The following is an 11,284-nucleotide window of genomic DNA, read 5'->3' on the forward strand; positions in this document are numbered from 1 at the left end:
CTTTTTACCTTGCCTACGCATAGCTTCGGTCTTATGACTTGTTATTTGTTGGCGTGTTCTTTGTGTGTGTGTTGATGTTAGTTGTTGTACATCCTAGCTATGAAGAGGCCGGGTGTGTGCTCATCGTGTTTGTACCCTCTTAATACTTCATTTCGAGCCAATAAAATCCACCCTTTATCTCTTTTTTTTTGCGGATAAATCCACCCTTTATCAAAAAAGAAAAATGTTGTTGCAAAGGCTATTGCTCGCCAAACATCCATTGTTTATTTTTTAGGTTCGTCTATGTTACATCTAGATGTGAGATAATATCTCACATCTAAGTATGATGTCATTTGTTTTGTAATCCTCTTTGCTGGACTTTTTTGTTGTTTGTTTGTTATTTAGCCTTTTCCGCTTCTGTTTGCTGTCAGATTGAACACATGCGGGCTGCTTGCCAGCGCTAGCTAGCTCGGCTCACTCGCTGGCCTTGACTTGATTGATAGTGTACAAGTCGCATGGAATGAGAAGCAGCCTTATTGTTGATAACACTCGTATCTTCAGTTTTTTTTTTTTTTGCAAAGTGCCCACCAGCTTGTCCCTAGGTTGACGTCTTTTAGGTCAATTTACCCGATCCGCAAAACATGAAAAAAGTTTGCGACTTTTTTTAAGAATTTGAAATAAAAAAAGTGGTAGCTTAAAAAGTGTTCATCAATTCCAAAAATGTCACAAACTAGAAAAATATATTCGCAATATAAAAGATGTTCAAGAATTTGAAAAATGTTTGCCAACTTCCAATTTTTTCACTATTTCAATAAGTATTGGTGAATTAAAATGATGTTCACGGATTTGTTAATTTTTCATGATTTTCTAAAAATATTCATGAATAAAATAAATGTTCACGAATTAAAAAAAAGGTCATGAATTTTAATAATGTACATTGGGACAAAAAAAGGCCGAGCCTAGTTGCGAGTTGATGGTGGACTTGAAATTGGGTCAACAAAATTTCAGGGCCAGTTGCGAGTCAAGGATGGACTTGCAACTGGCGCAAATAAAAGGGTCAATGGCCGAGTTGCATGTCAATGATGGACTTTTAACTTGGACGGAAAATTGATTATAGCCCAGTTACGAGTCAAGAGTGGACTTGTAACTGGGACAACTACACAAAACAACAATACCGGTTGCGAGCCTAGGATCGACTTGTAATGGGACAACTACACAAAACTACGCTAGGAGTTGCGAGTCGAGGGTGAACTTGCAATTAGGACAACAACAAATCTATGTGCCTAGTTACGATTCGAAGATGGACCTGCAACTGGGACAACTACAAAACTACGAGCCGAGTTGCGAGTCAAGGGATGACTTGCAACTGGGGATGAAAACAAACTATGGTTTTAGTTGCAAGCTTAGTTGTGAGGGAAAACTTGTAACAAGGACAACTAAACAAAAACTACGATAATATTTGCGAGTCAAGGGTGTACTCGCAACTGGACAACAAGAAAATACGAGCCCAATTGCGAGTCGAGCACGGACTTGCAACTGGGATAAAAAATAAAACAACCCAGTTGCGAGTCAAGGATGGACTTGTAATTGGGACAATAAAAACTTAGGCTCCAGTTGCAAGTCAAGGGTGGGCTTGCAACTCAAAAAACTATGAACCCAGTTGCGAGTCGATGGTTGACTTGCAACTAGGATGAAACAATCTATGGGCCAGTTGCGAGTTAAGGGTGGACCTGCAACTGCGGTGAAAGTGAAAATACATGTGGAGTTGCGGGTCAACAATGAGCTTGCAACTGGGATGAAACAAAAAATGGGCACATTTGCAAGTGGAGGATGGACTTGCAACTGAGATAAAAAACAAAAAACATAGGCTCCAGTTGCAAGTCGATGGCGGGCTTGCAACTCGGATAACTATGAGCCCACTTACGAGTCAACGGCAGACTTACAACTAGGAAAACTACGAAATCATGTGCTCAATTGCGAGTCAAGGGTCGACTTGCAACTGGGATGAAACGGTCTACGAAATCGTACGTTTGAAAATTAGATGAGACATTGCCAAATCTCATCTCGGTGAGTAACAACTTTTGTGAAATAGATGCCCATATACTAACACCGGCACAAGCATGGGAGACAACGAGAATAACGGCCACCAGAGCGACGCCAAAGACCGGCCCAATAGCGCAAACACCAGCACGAGTCAAGGCACATGCATGTGAACAAAATAATTATGGACAAAACATACATGTTTAATCACATGGTGAACAACTTAGGTGTGACATAGCTAAAAAACATCTAGATGAGAATTAGCTAATCCGAAAAAATAGAGATATCTAAAATAGATGTGAAAACAAAAAACAAAAATCATCAATTTTAAAATGGAAAAACAAAAACAAAAAACAATCCGGCCCTCGAATTGCTTGTCAAGAATGGACTTGCACAGAGGACAAAAACTGATCAAGCCCAGTTACGTATCAAGTGCAAGCCAAAGCCTATCTCTCCACGGAGCTTGGCTCTTCGACATCGAACTTGAAAGAAAATAAAAAATACACAGCGACAAGCAATAAAGGATGTCACGTCCACTTTTACAATGCATGTCAGAAGAAATGGGGCGCAAGCAAAAAAAAAGACCTGACAAGTGAACAAACAAAACAAGGTGACGTGGGAATACATCGGCCGCCAACATGAGATCAAGAGTTTGCGGGAAATTAAAACAGTAAAAATCCAACAAACAACATCTAGTATGCGCGGAAATTACAACGCGGAACTTTCATCAGGTGGTCTCGCTTAGGATATTTTTTGGGCGATAGAAAAAAGACAAAAAATAAAATAAATTAAATGTTTTTTAACCTGAATATAAAATGTTGGTAAAAGGAGATAGCGCAACTGCATGGTGCTTAAAAATGTAACAGAAATGGGAGACTAGAGAGTCAACCCATTCATGTGTTTTGAGGTAGCCACAAAAGGATTGGGACACATGGATTTGTGGCACTCCCGTGGCACTCTCGTCACACATTTGAGTACAGCCGTCGTGAGTCTTTGTAAGGATCAACAGTCGCATGAGTCAAACGAGAAAAGACAAACAAAACACAACTGGCCCATCTAACAATTCCTGCTGGGCCTCGCTACTAATAAACATCCCTAACCAGGACGCACCGCGACAAGCGACAAGCCAGGCGATCGACCAGAAACACGAATCTTAGCACGTGAAAATCCAACGGCAGGCAAGTTAGATGTGATAGATGTGAAATAGCAAATCTGTTATTTTTTATTTTTAGGGGTTTAACCAAGACGCATTGTCTAGGCCGTGGTTAGCTCACTCAACTATGGCTCGAATGGAAAAAATGCCTAGGTGGTAGACAATACACACCATCACCATGCCGGGCAGGGGCAAGAATGAACGCATGGTTGCATTAGCGAGGCATGGATGACTGGATGAGAAATGCTTCTTCATATTTTCCAGATAAAACATTCGATTCCATGGCAGTACATTGAGATGTTGGCTGCCACCATTCACCGTCCACCATGCCGGCCAGAGGCAAGAATGAAAACACCTCACGTGTATCCACAGACTCGGCTGCATGATAGGGAGCCCAGCGACTGATGGAACGACGACAAGCATCTAGCTTTAGCTCGATTGATGGCCAGTTAATTGCTACTCCTACCTTGGCAACTACAGCCAACCGTGCAGAAGCTTAATTTAGACTTGGTACTAATAAGTTGCACTAGCTACTGTTAGAGTTGTGTCGAATATTATGTAGAAGGTAGGTTACAGTTGGACTTGTAGTTGTATTGTGTTTATATAGGATGTGGAGTCGTGTCCTAGTAGGACACTAGTATCCTAGGCCTCTCATATATAGCGGGGGTAGACACACGATGTAATCTATGCCAACATAATAGCACCGGAATGCAGGGGAAGCCCGCTGCATATGCCGGTGTCCAGGGCGACCGGGTGCGGTATTGTAGCAGTGTCATGGGGAGGAGCGCCCATAGTCAAGCCCCGGGGATGTAACCATATTGGTGAACCTCGTTAACAAATCTCGGTGTCGTGCTCGTGTGATTGCTTGGTCCTGAGATGAACGACGGTGTGCCTCGGATTTATTTTAACAAGTGGTATCATGAGCTAGGTTGTTCGGAGGCTACGGATTGTTGATTTAGAAGGAAGTATCGAGTTGAGATGCAACCGGCTATGGTGTGATTCTCGGCGAGATGGAGAAAAGCAATCGGGAGGAGGTTCGTGTAGCAGGATCAGGCGAGACGTGCGACGATCGATCGGATCAATCGGGCGTACAGTGCAACACGTGCAAGCGGCGACCCGGGAGGCGGATATTGGCAGCGGCGCGAACACGTACATAAAGCGCTAGGGCAGGCGGCCCTGGCTGTGTTGTACCGCGCAAGCTGCGCGGCTTGAGCTGGCTCACGCAGCAGGGGCCCGCGAGCTCGGCTGGGCGTGGCGCTTGTCCAGGCGCTAGGGCCTCAAATCGAGCTGCAGCGAGCCAAAGCTGGTGCAGGCTGTACGAGGCCTCAGGGGCAGGATGTGTACGTGTGCTTGGTCTGGTGATGCGCACGTTGGACGAGATTTGTTTTGGACAAAAAGAAGACCGAGTCTCCACTGCTGACACGGAGATAAGCAGGCAAATCACATCTAGCGTGAGAAAATCCATCAAGGATAAGCATCCATTGGAAGGCAGGTCATGGCAAAGCAAAGCTAGCATTGGAGTTTTGTGTAAGGATGGCACAACAGAGATGCTTGAAGACACTGCGGGAAGTCATGTCAGTTAAGATGGAAGTATCATATGATGGATGAGAATTCGTGGAATATGATTTGGGAGCCTCGAGTGTGTCATATAGTCGAACGAGTTCGGCTGGGTCAGACTAGGCAGTCTGACGGATCAACGTAAGTCGGTTGGTACAGAAGACGGTGATGGGATCGGCGAAGCGACATATGAGCGTGATGCTGATGGTGACCGACTTCTGGGGCGTGGAAACACGTGGCGTAGGCCTGAGGGCTTGTGTGGCTTCGACAAGACTGACGCTGGGTTGATTCAAGACGGTGCACATGAGAGCTTGGAGTCGACGGGGCGCGAGGGTGGACTGATCATCTACCATGGAGTCATGTTTAAGGTGGAGCTGGATTGAGGGGCTACAGTGTAAGGATCTAGAGAATCGAAGCCTATTCAGCAGGCGGGGAAAAAGCGAGTGACATATAGTTCTGACTGGAGCCCGGCCAATGGTCTGATGGAAGCGTGAAACTCGTCATCGGTCGATGATGATCGGTGGTAATCTGCAATGGGGGTTGAGTGGTGTGGTTTCACGACCCTTGAGACTCGACCGGGACAACGGAGGCTCGACGCGGTAATAGTGGCGAGGCTTGCGGTACGCACAAGCGGCATGGAGACTGGCCAGGGCTTTGCTGGTCATACATGTGGTGAGACAACTGTGAATTTGACTCAGGATGACTACAAGCAATGGTGAAATTTTTTCAAGTTTCAGACAGGCGGTCAAGAAAGGAGCGGTGATGTTGAGTTCAGGTAACTCTTATGTGTGACACCCAATATGTGAGTTGTTCATTTTCACGCAGGTCAGTGATCATTGTGTGATGGCGTTGGATTGATACTCTGGAAGTTGGGAGCACAAACTAGAGTAACAAGGAACTTAATTTTGCTCGAGTGTTGACTCTGGTCAAGAAAAGTAGGGACTACAAGTTGCAGGTGGAGTCACATGGAGTCTTTGGAGTAGCAGCGGTGCTCATGGGATAAGCTCAAATCCAATGTACATGGAAGTTTGACGCATGAACGAATTCAAGGTGGTGGAGAATATTCGCCAAGGTGAAATTTGTTAGAGTTGTGTCGAATATTGTGTACAAGGTAGGTTACAGTTGGACTTGTAGTTGTATTGTGTTTACATAGGATGTGGAGTCGTGTCCTAGTAGGACACTAGTATCTTAGACCTCTCATATATAGCGGGGGTACACACACGATGTAACCTATGCCAACATAATAGCACCGGAACGCAGGGGAAGCCGGCGGCATGTGCCGGTGTCCAGGGCGACCGGGTGCGGTATTGTAGCGGTGTCATGGGGAGAAGCGCCCATAGTCAAGCCCAGGGGATGTAGCCATATCGGTGAACCTCGTTAACAAATCTCGGTGTCGTGCTTGTGTGATTGCTTGGTCTTCGGATGATCGACGATGTGTCTCGAATTTATTCTAACAGCTACAAACCTGGCTATGCTTGACTCAGTGTTGCTACTCGATCAAAACACTATTTGAAGAATGTTGTAATGCTGAAGATCTCGTAGCACGCTTGTCGAATGTATAACTAGAGATCACACGTATAGTGATTTAGCAAACTTTCGACCACCAATCCTATGCGAAGTGATTTGTGGAATAATTCCGCACGAACTATCAATTTTCTGTCTTCCAGCGTAATTATGCATGATGTCGACAATCCAGCTACATTGCAGCCTGATCACGGTAGTCGTCACTGACGTGATACAGACAGGATGCCGTGGCAGGGAGCATCACGAACAAATGCACCACATCGTGGGAACGCTCAAGTATTTTTGCATGCTACCCAAAAGCTGTACTATAGAAGCAGGCTCTAAACGGGGAGCAAAGATGTCCCGGGCATCGTGGTTGTACGTGAGCACACACTAAAACAAGACATCACTGACCTCCAAGAACACATATTAGTGTCAGACGGGCGTATCTGCAAAAACAGGTGCGCACAGTACTGTTAGCATCCTTACTTGATCACCTCTAACAAGATAGGAGTATTACGTATACACTAACCTCTCTGGATCACATAAGCATTTTGGAGATTTCTACATTGACCCTAACAGCTAATGTGCAGAATAGTGCAACGATTTCATTCCCAACGCCTCCTAATCCTAATGTGTATTGGCCTACTCTAAAGTATAAAGACGAGTTGTTGGAACGGTGTGAGTTTTTTCTACGGAGTACATGCATAGAGTTGGCTGGCTTATATAAGGTGTTTGTCATAAGAGACACATTCTAGTAGCTAGGTAGTCTTGAATGATTGATTTTTTATTTTTTGCATGTCAAGAGTTAATAAAGTGTATGACATGTCCATGTGAGTTTATTGATGATGTCACTATATTTGACCAAGAAAAGATATGTTGCACATGAGAAGTGCAGGTGATGATCATAAAGTCAGCTGTAGGATTTTATTGACCCGTGTTAGAATAATAACAGAGATAAAGATAAGAGCATGTATGATAAAGTGATGTAAGTGGGTTATAAGAGTTCAAATATTGTATATTTTTTATGTTGAAAGAGAGAGAAGAGGAGAGGGAGATAAGACAAACAGATTAGAGCAAGTATAATAAGGTGATGTGAGCAAACTATAAGAAATTAAATATTATATCGTTCTTAGTTCGAGGAGAGAGAATGGAAGTGGCATCTAGATTAAGAGCCAACTACAACACGGGCTCCAAGAAACTGTGTGGGAGGGTGAGATTTTTCATGTGTTGATTCCTAACCTTTGCTTTTTAATATGTATGGTAATTTGAATCTTTTTCATTCATTTCTATGTAGCACGGTGAGAACCACATCAATATGTTTGACTAGTGGTTGTTGTGGAATATTGTATATCACATTGGCATTAGCTGAGTACAATTGTTCGACATATTTTCTAAAATAGTACGGCATGTGGATAAGTCATCATTGTAGCCCAATGTATTTCCTAATTTGATTGAACTTATTGAATCCAAGGGTTTTTTGTATGACTATGTGAAACTGATGTGTGTGCGTTGGCTTATGAAATAATACCTTACCGGTAAGAAGGCAAAAAAGAAGGAAATATTTGAGCCCTCCATCACGGTACTTTAGTTTAAGTTGAGTGTCTTACTTCTGAATCCAGAAAGTTGTGCCAACTATATATACTAGTAAGATGTACATTATTTGCATGTTGAGAATTTCAGATTTATAAGTCCACTGACTTCTATAGAAAAATGTAAAGGCCCCTAGATAAAAAAAACTCTATGTGTGCTGGGGTACATTTGCTCCCTTTAAAAAAAATAACTTTCACTTTCCAAAAAAACATACCACATTCGAATGAATCAAGTTTGTTTATAGTTTCAAAGTTTTGTGAAAGGCCCAACTCATTTTCGACCATGGAAAAATAATAACAAACCCAATTGTGTTTCCAAAATCTCAAAATGCTACCCTATCTCCCCAACTTTTTCATCTAGACCGGAAAATTAATTCATATTTCAGAAACAACTTACTCATGCATGACTGACTCCAATATCTGCGCATTAGTTTTATTTTTTGAAACTTTACAAGTCAATTCTAGAATTTTATGAAACAAAGGGACCATATATGCTCACCTAGAACACCTAATTAGCATATCCCTAGGCAGCATAAATTGGAATCTGAATTCAGGACCTGAACTCGGATCGTAGTGCATTCCATAAAATTATTTTGATATGCATCGTGTTCCAATCCCTTTCCATCCAACTTAGTGTGATATAAAACTAATGTTGTTGGGTTCTTACTATTGGGGATCGTAGCAGAAATTAAAAAAATTATATGCATCACCAAGATCAATCTATGGAGTAACTAGCAACGAGAGAGAAGGGAGTGCATCTTCATACCCTTGACGATCGCGAGTCGGAAGCGTTGCAAGAACGCGGTTGGAGGAGTCATACACGTAGCGATTCAGATCGCGGCCGAATCCGATCTAAGCACCAAACAACGGTGCCTCCGCGCTCAACACACATGCAGCCCGGTGACGTCTCCCGCGCCTTGATCCAGCAAGGAGGAGGGAGAGGTTGAGGAAGAAGGCTCCAACAGCAGCACGATGGCGAGGTGGTGATGGAGTGACAGTTCTCCGGCAGGGCTTCGCCAAGCGCTTGCGGAGGAGGAGAGGTGTTGGGGAGGGGAGGGGCTGCGCCTTGGATGTGGTGTTGCAGCCCTCCCCTCGTCCCTCTATTTATAGGGAGAAGGGGGAAGGGGGCCGGTGTCGTGGTTCTAAGTCTGACAGTAATGTAGGGGGGGGGGGTACTAAGGAGAGGCAAGATCCTAGCTATGGAGTAGTTGTGCACACAAGTGTTTTACGAGTTCAGGCCCTTCTTGGAAGAAGTAACAGCCCTACGTCTCGGAGCTCGGAGGCGGTCGACTGGATTATATGTGTGAGAGTTACAGGGGTGCGAACCCTTCTGCCAGTGGAGGGGGGTGGCTTATATAGAGGATGCCAAGACCCCAGCCAGCCCACGTAGCGGAGGGTTAAAGTACATTTAGGCCTGGCGTTACTGGTAACGCCTTACATAAAGTGTCATCATGACCATAAAGACTACTTAATCACAGACCGTTTGGATACAGAGTAGATCTTGAACTCCTGGTGGTCGAGTGAGTCTTCATGGTCGAGTGTCTTCAAGTTCGTCGAGTGTCTTCCAGTCCGTCGAGTGGAATCTCCATTGGTCGACTGGAAGACGGTTTCTTCTATAGATGTCCTTGGGGAGGGTACCTGGGACAGGTTCATGACCCTACCCTAGGTACATGACTTCATCATTAGCCCCCGAATGGATCGAGGTTTGAGTGAGGAAGGAGTTGAGAATTCTTCCGACTCCTCTTTCTATGCTATGAGTACGTCTTGTTCTGGATCAACTGACCGTAGGTGACGGTATCAACTTCTTTTTCAATCGCCTTGATCCATTCTGGATATAGGTCGAGTGATCTTTCTACACTTGGGGATCTCCGAGCGATGGATCGCAGGAGATCTTCCGTCTGACAAGTTTCTCTGCGGTTAGCGGATTTAGTGGGATCCGAATTTTGGGAAGAGCGCGAAGCGGAGCAGGCCGCGGTACTCGGATGGGATAAGACAGAGACGCCTCGATCCCCTCGCTGCCTTTTTCGCCACGTATCCCTCGTGCAACTGTTTCGAGATTTGACAGGATTGCCCGGGTCCACCAGTCAGCCACTCGGAAGCGACTCCATATAAGGAACCGGGCGGAGGTTTTTGAACAGTGCTCCCTCATTTTCCCCTCTCCCGTCTTCAGATTCATCCGCTGCCCTTTCTATCTATTCAGCACCGTTGCTCCGTACCAGCCTCGTCGGCGACAATGGTGAAGGAGAAGACGGCGGCTTTGGAGCAGGCGAAAAAGGCAATGGCGCAGGCAAAGGGGAAAGAGACCAGTCAGGGTGGATCCTCATCGCGGTCCCGCCTGCCACAAGGTTGTATCCAAGGGGATTGGATCCGCTCGACCATCACCCAGAAGGATCTCGCCGACCTGGCCAATGAGGGGCTGATCGAGCACGGAGCAGCGAGGCTTCCGGGGACGGAGTGGCAGCCGTAGCCTCAGGAGGGTGACTGTGTCCTCCTAGTGACTCATGTCGATCGTGGATTTTCTTTGCCACCGCATCTTTTCTTTAGGGGGTTTCTGAACTTCTTCGGGGCTCAGCTCAACCACTTCACACCCAATTCCATTGCCTATCTCGCCGCTTTCGTTTCTCTGTGCGAAAACTTCTTGGGTTGTCGGCCGCATTGGGGCCTCTTCAAACACATATTCACTTGTCGCTCTCAGACGGTCAAAAAGGCTAACCCGAATGACGAGAGAACCCAAATAATCCAGATGTGCGGGGGTCTTGGGGTCCAGATGAGGAGTAAGAGTGCCTTTCCAGCTATGACCCTTCCTGAGTCAGTTAGAGGGTGGCAGTTGACCTGGTTCTACTGCCAAGACCGGTCGACGCCAGGGCAGTGACTGGGCTCCCTCCCTTCACCATGAGTCGAGTGAACAAGTCGTCTTCTCTGAAAGTAATTCCGGAGGAGAAGGCTTAGGTTAAAATGTTGATGGAGCATGTAGTCCAACTCATACGCGATGGTGTGACGGGCATGGATCTTCTGGAGGTTTTCCTTCGACGGCGCATCCAGCCGCTCCAGTACCACGGCCACCTGATGTGGTTGTACTCTGGCACCGAAGACACCACTCGAGTCCACCCAGAGGAGGTCGATGACGTCACGCTGGAGAGGTGGATGACGGCCATCACAGGAAACAAGGACAACCCTCGCGGGGCCAGGAGGATCCCGCCACTCGACCAATCTTATGAACCAGACAAGGTATGACTACTTATCTCCGACTGTAATCATGCTCCACCCATTCTGTTTCACTGCAGACCAGTCGATCGACTTTTATCTTGTTTGTTGTCTTTCAAGTCACCACTGAGTTGTATTCAATGCCCAACGGGGCGCAAGCGCAGACCGAGGAGGAGGAAGGAAGTGGAGGTGAAAGTCAGGAGGAGTGGGAATCGGATGGCGATGAGGGTGATGAAGATGCAGGCTCCGATGAGGA

This window comes from Triticum aestivum, chromosome 3B (genome assembly GCF_018294505.1).
Source record: "Triticum aestivum cultivar Chinese Spring chromosome 3B, IWGSC CS RefSeq v2.1, whole genome shotgun sequence".
Taxonomy (NCBI): Eukaryota; Viridiplantae; Streptophyta; class Magnoliopsida; order Poales; family Poaceae; genus Triticum; species Triticum aestivum.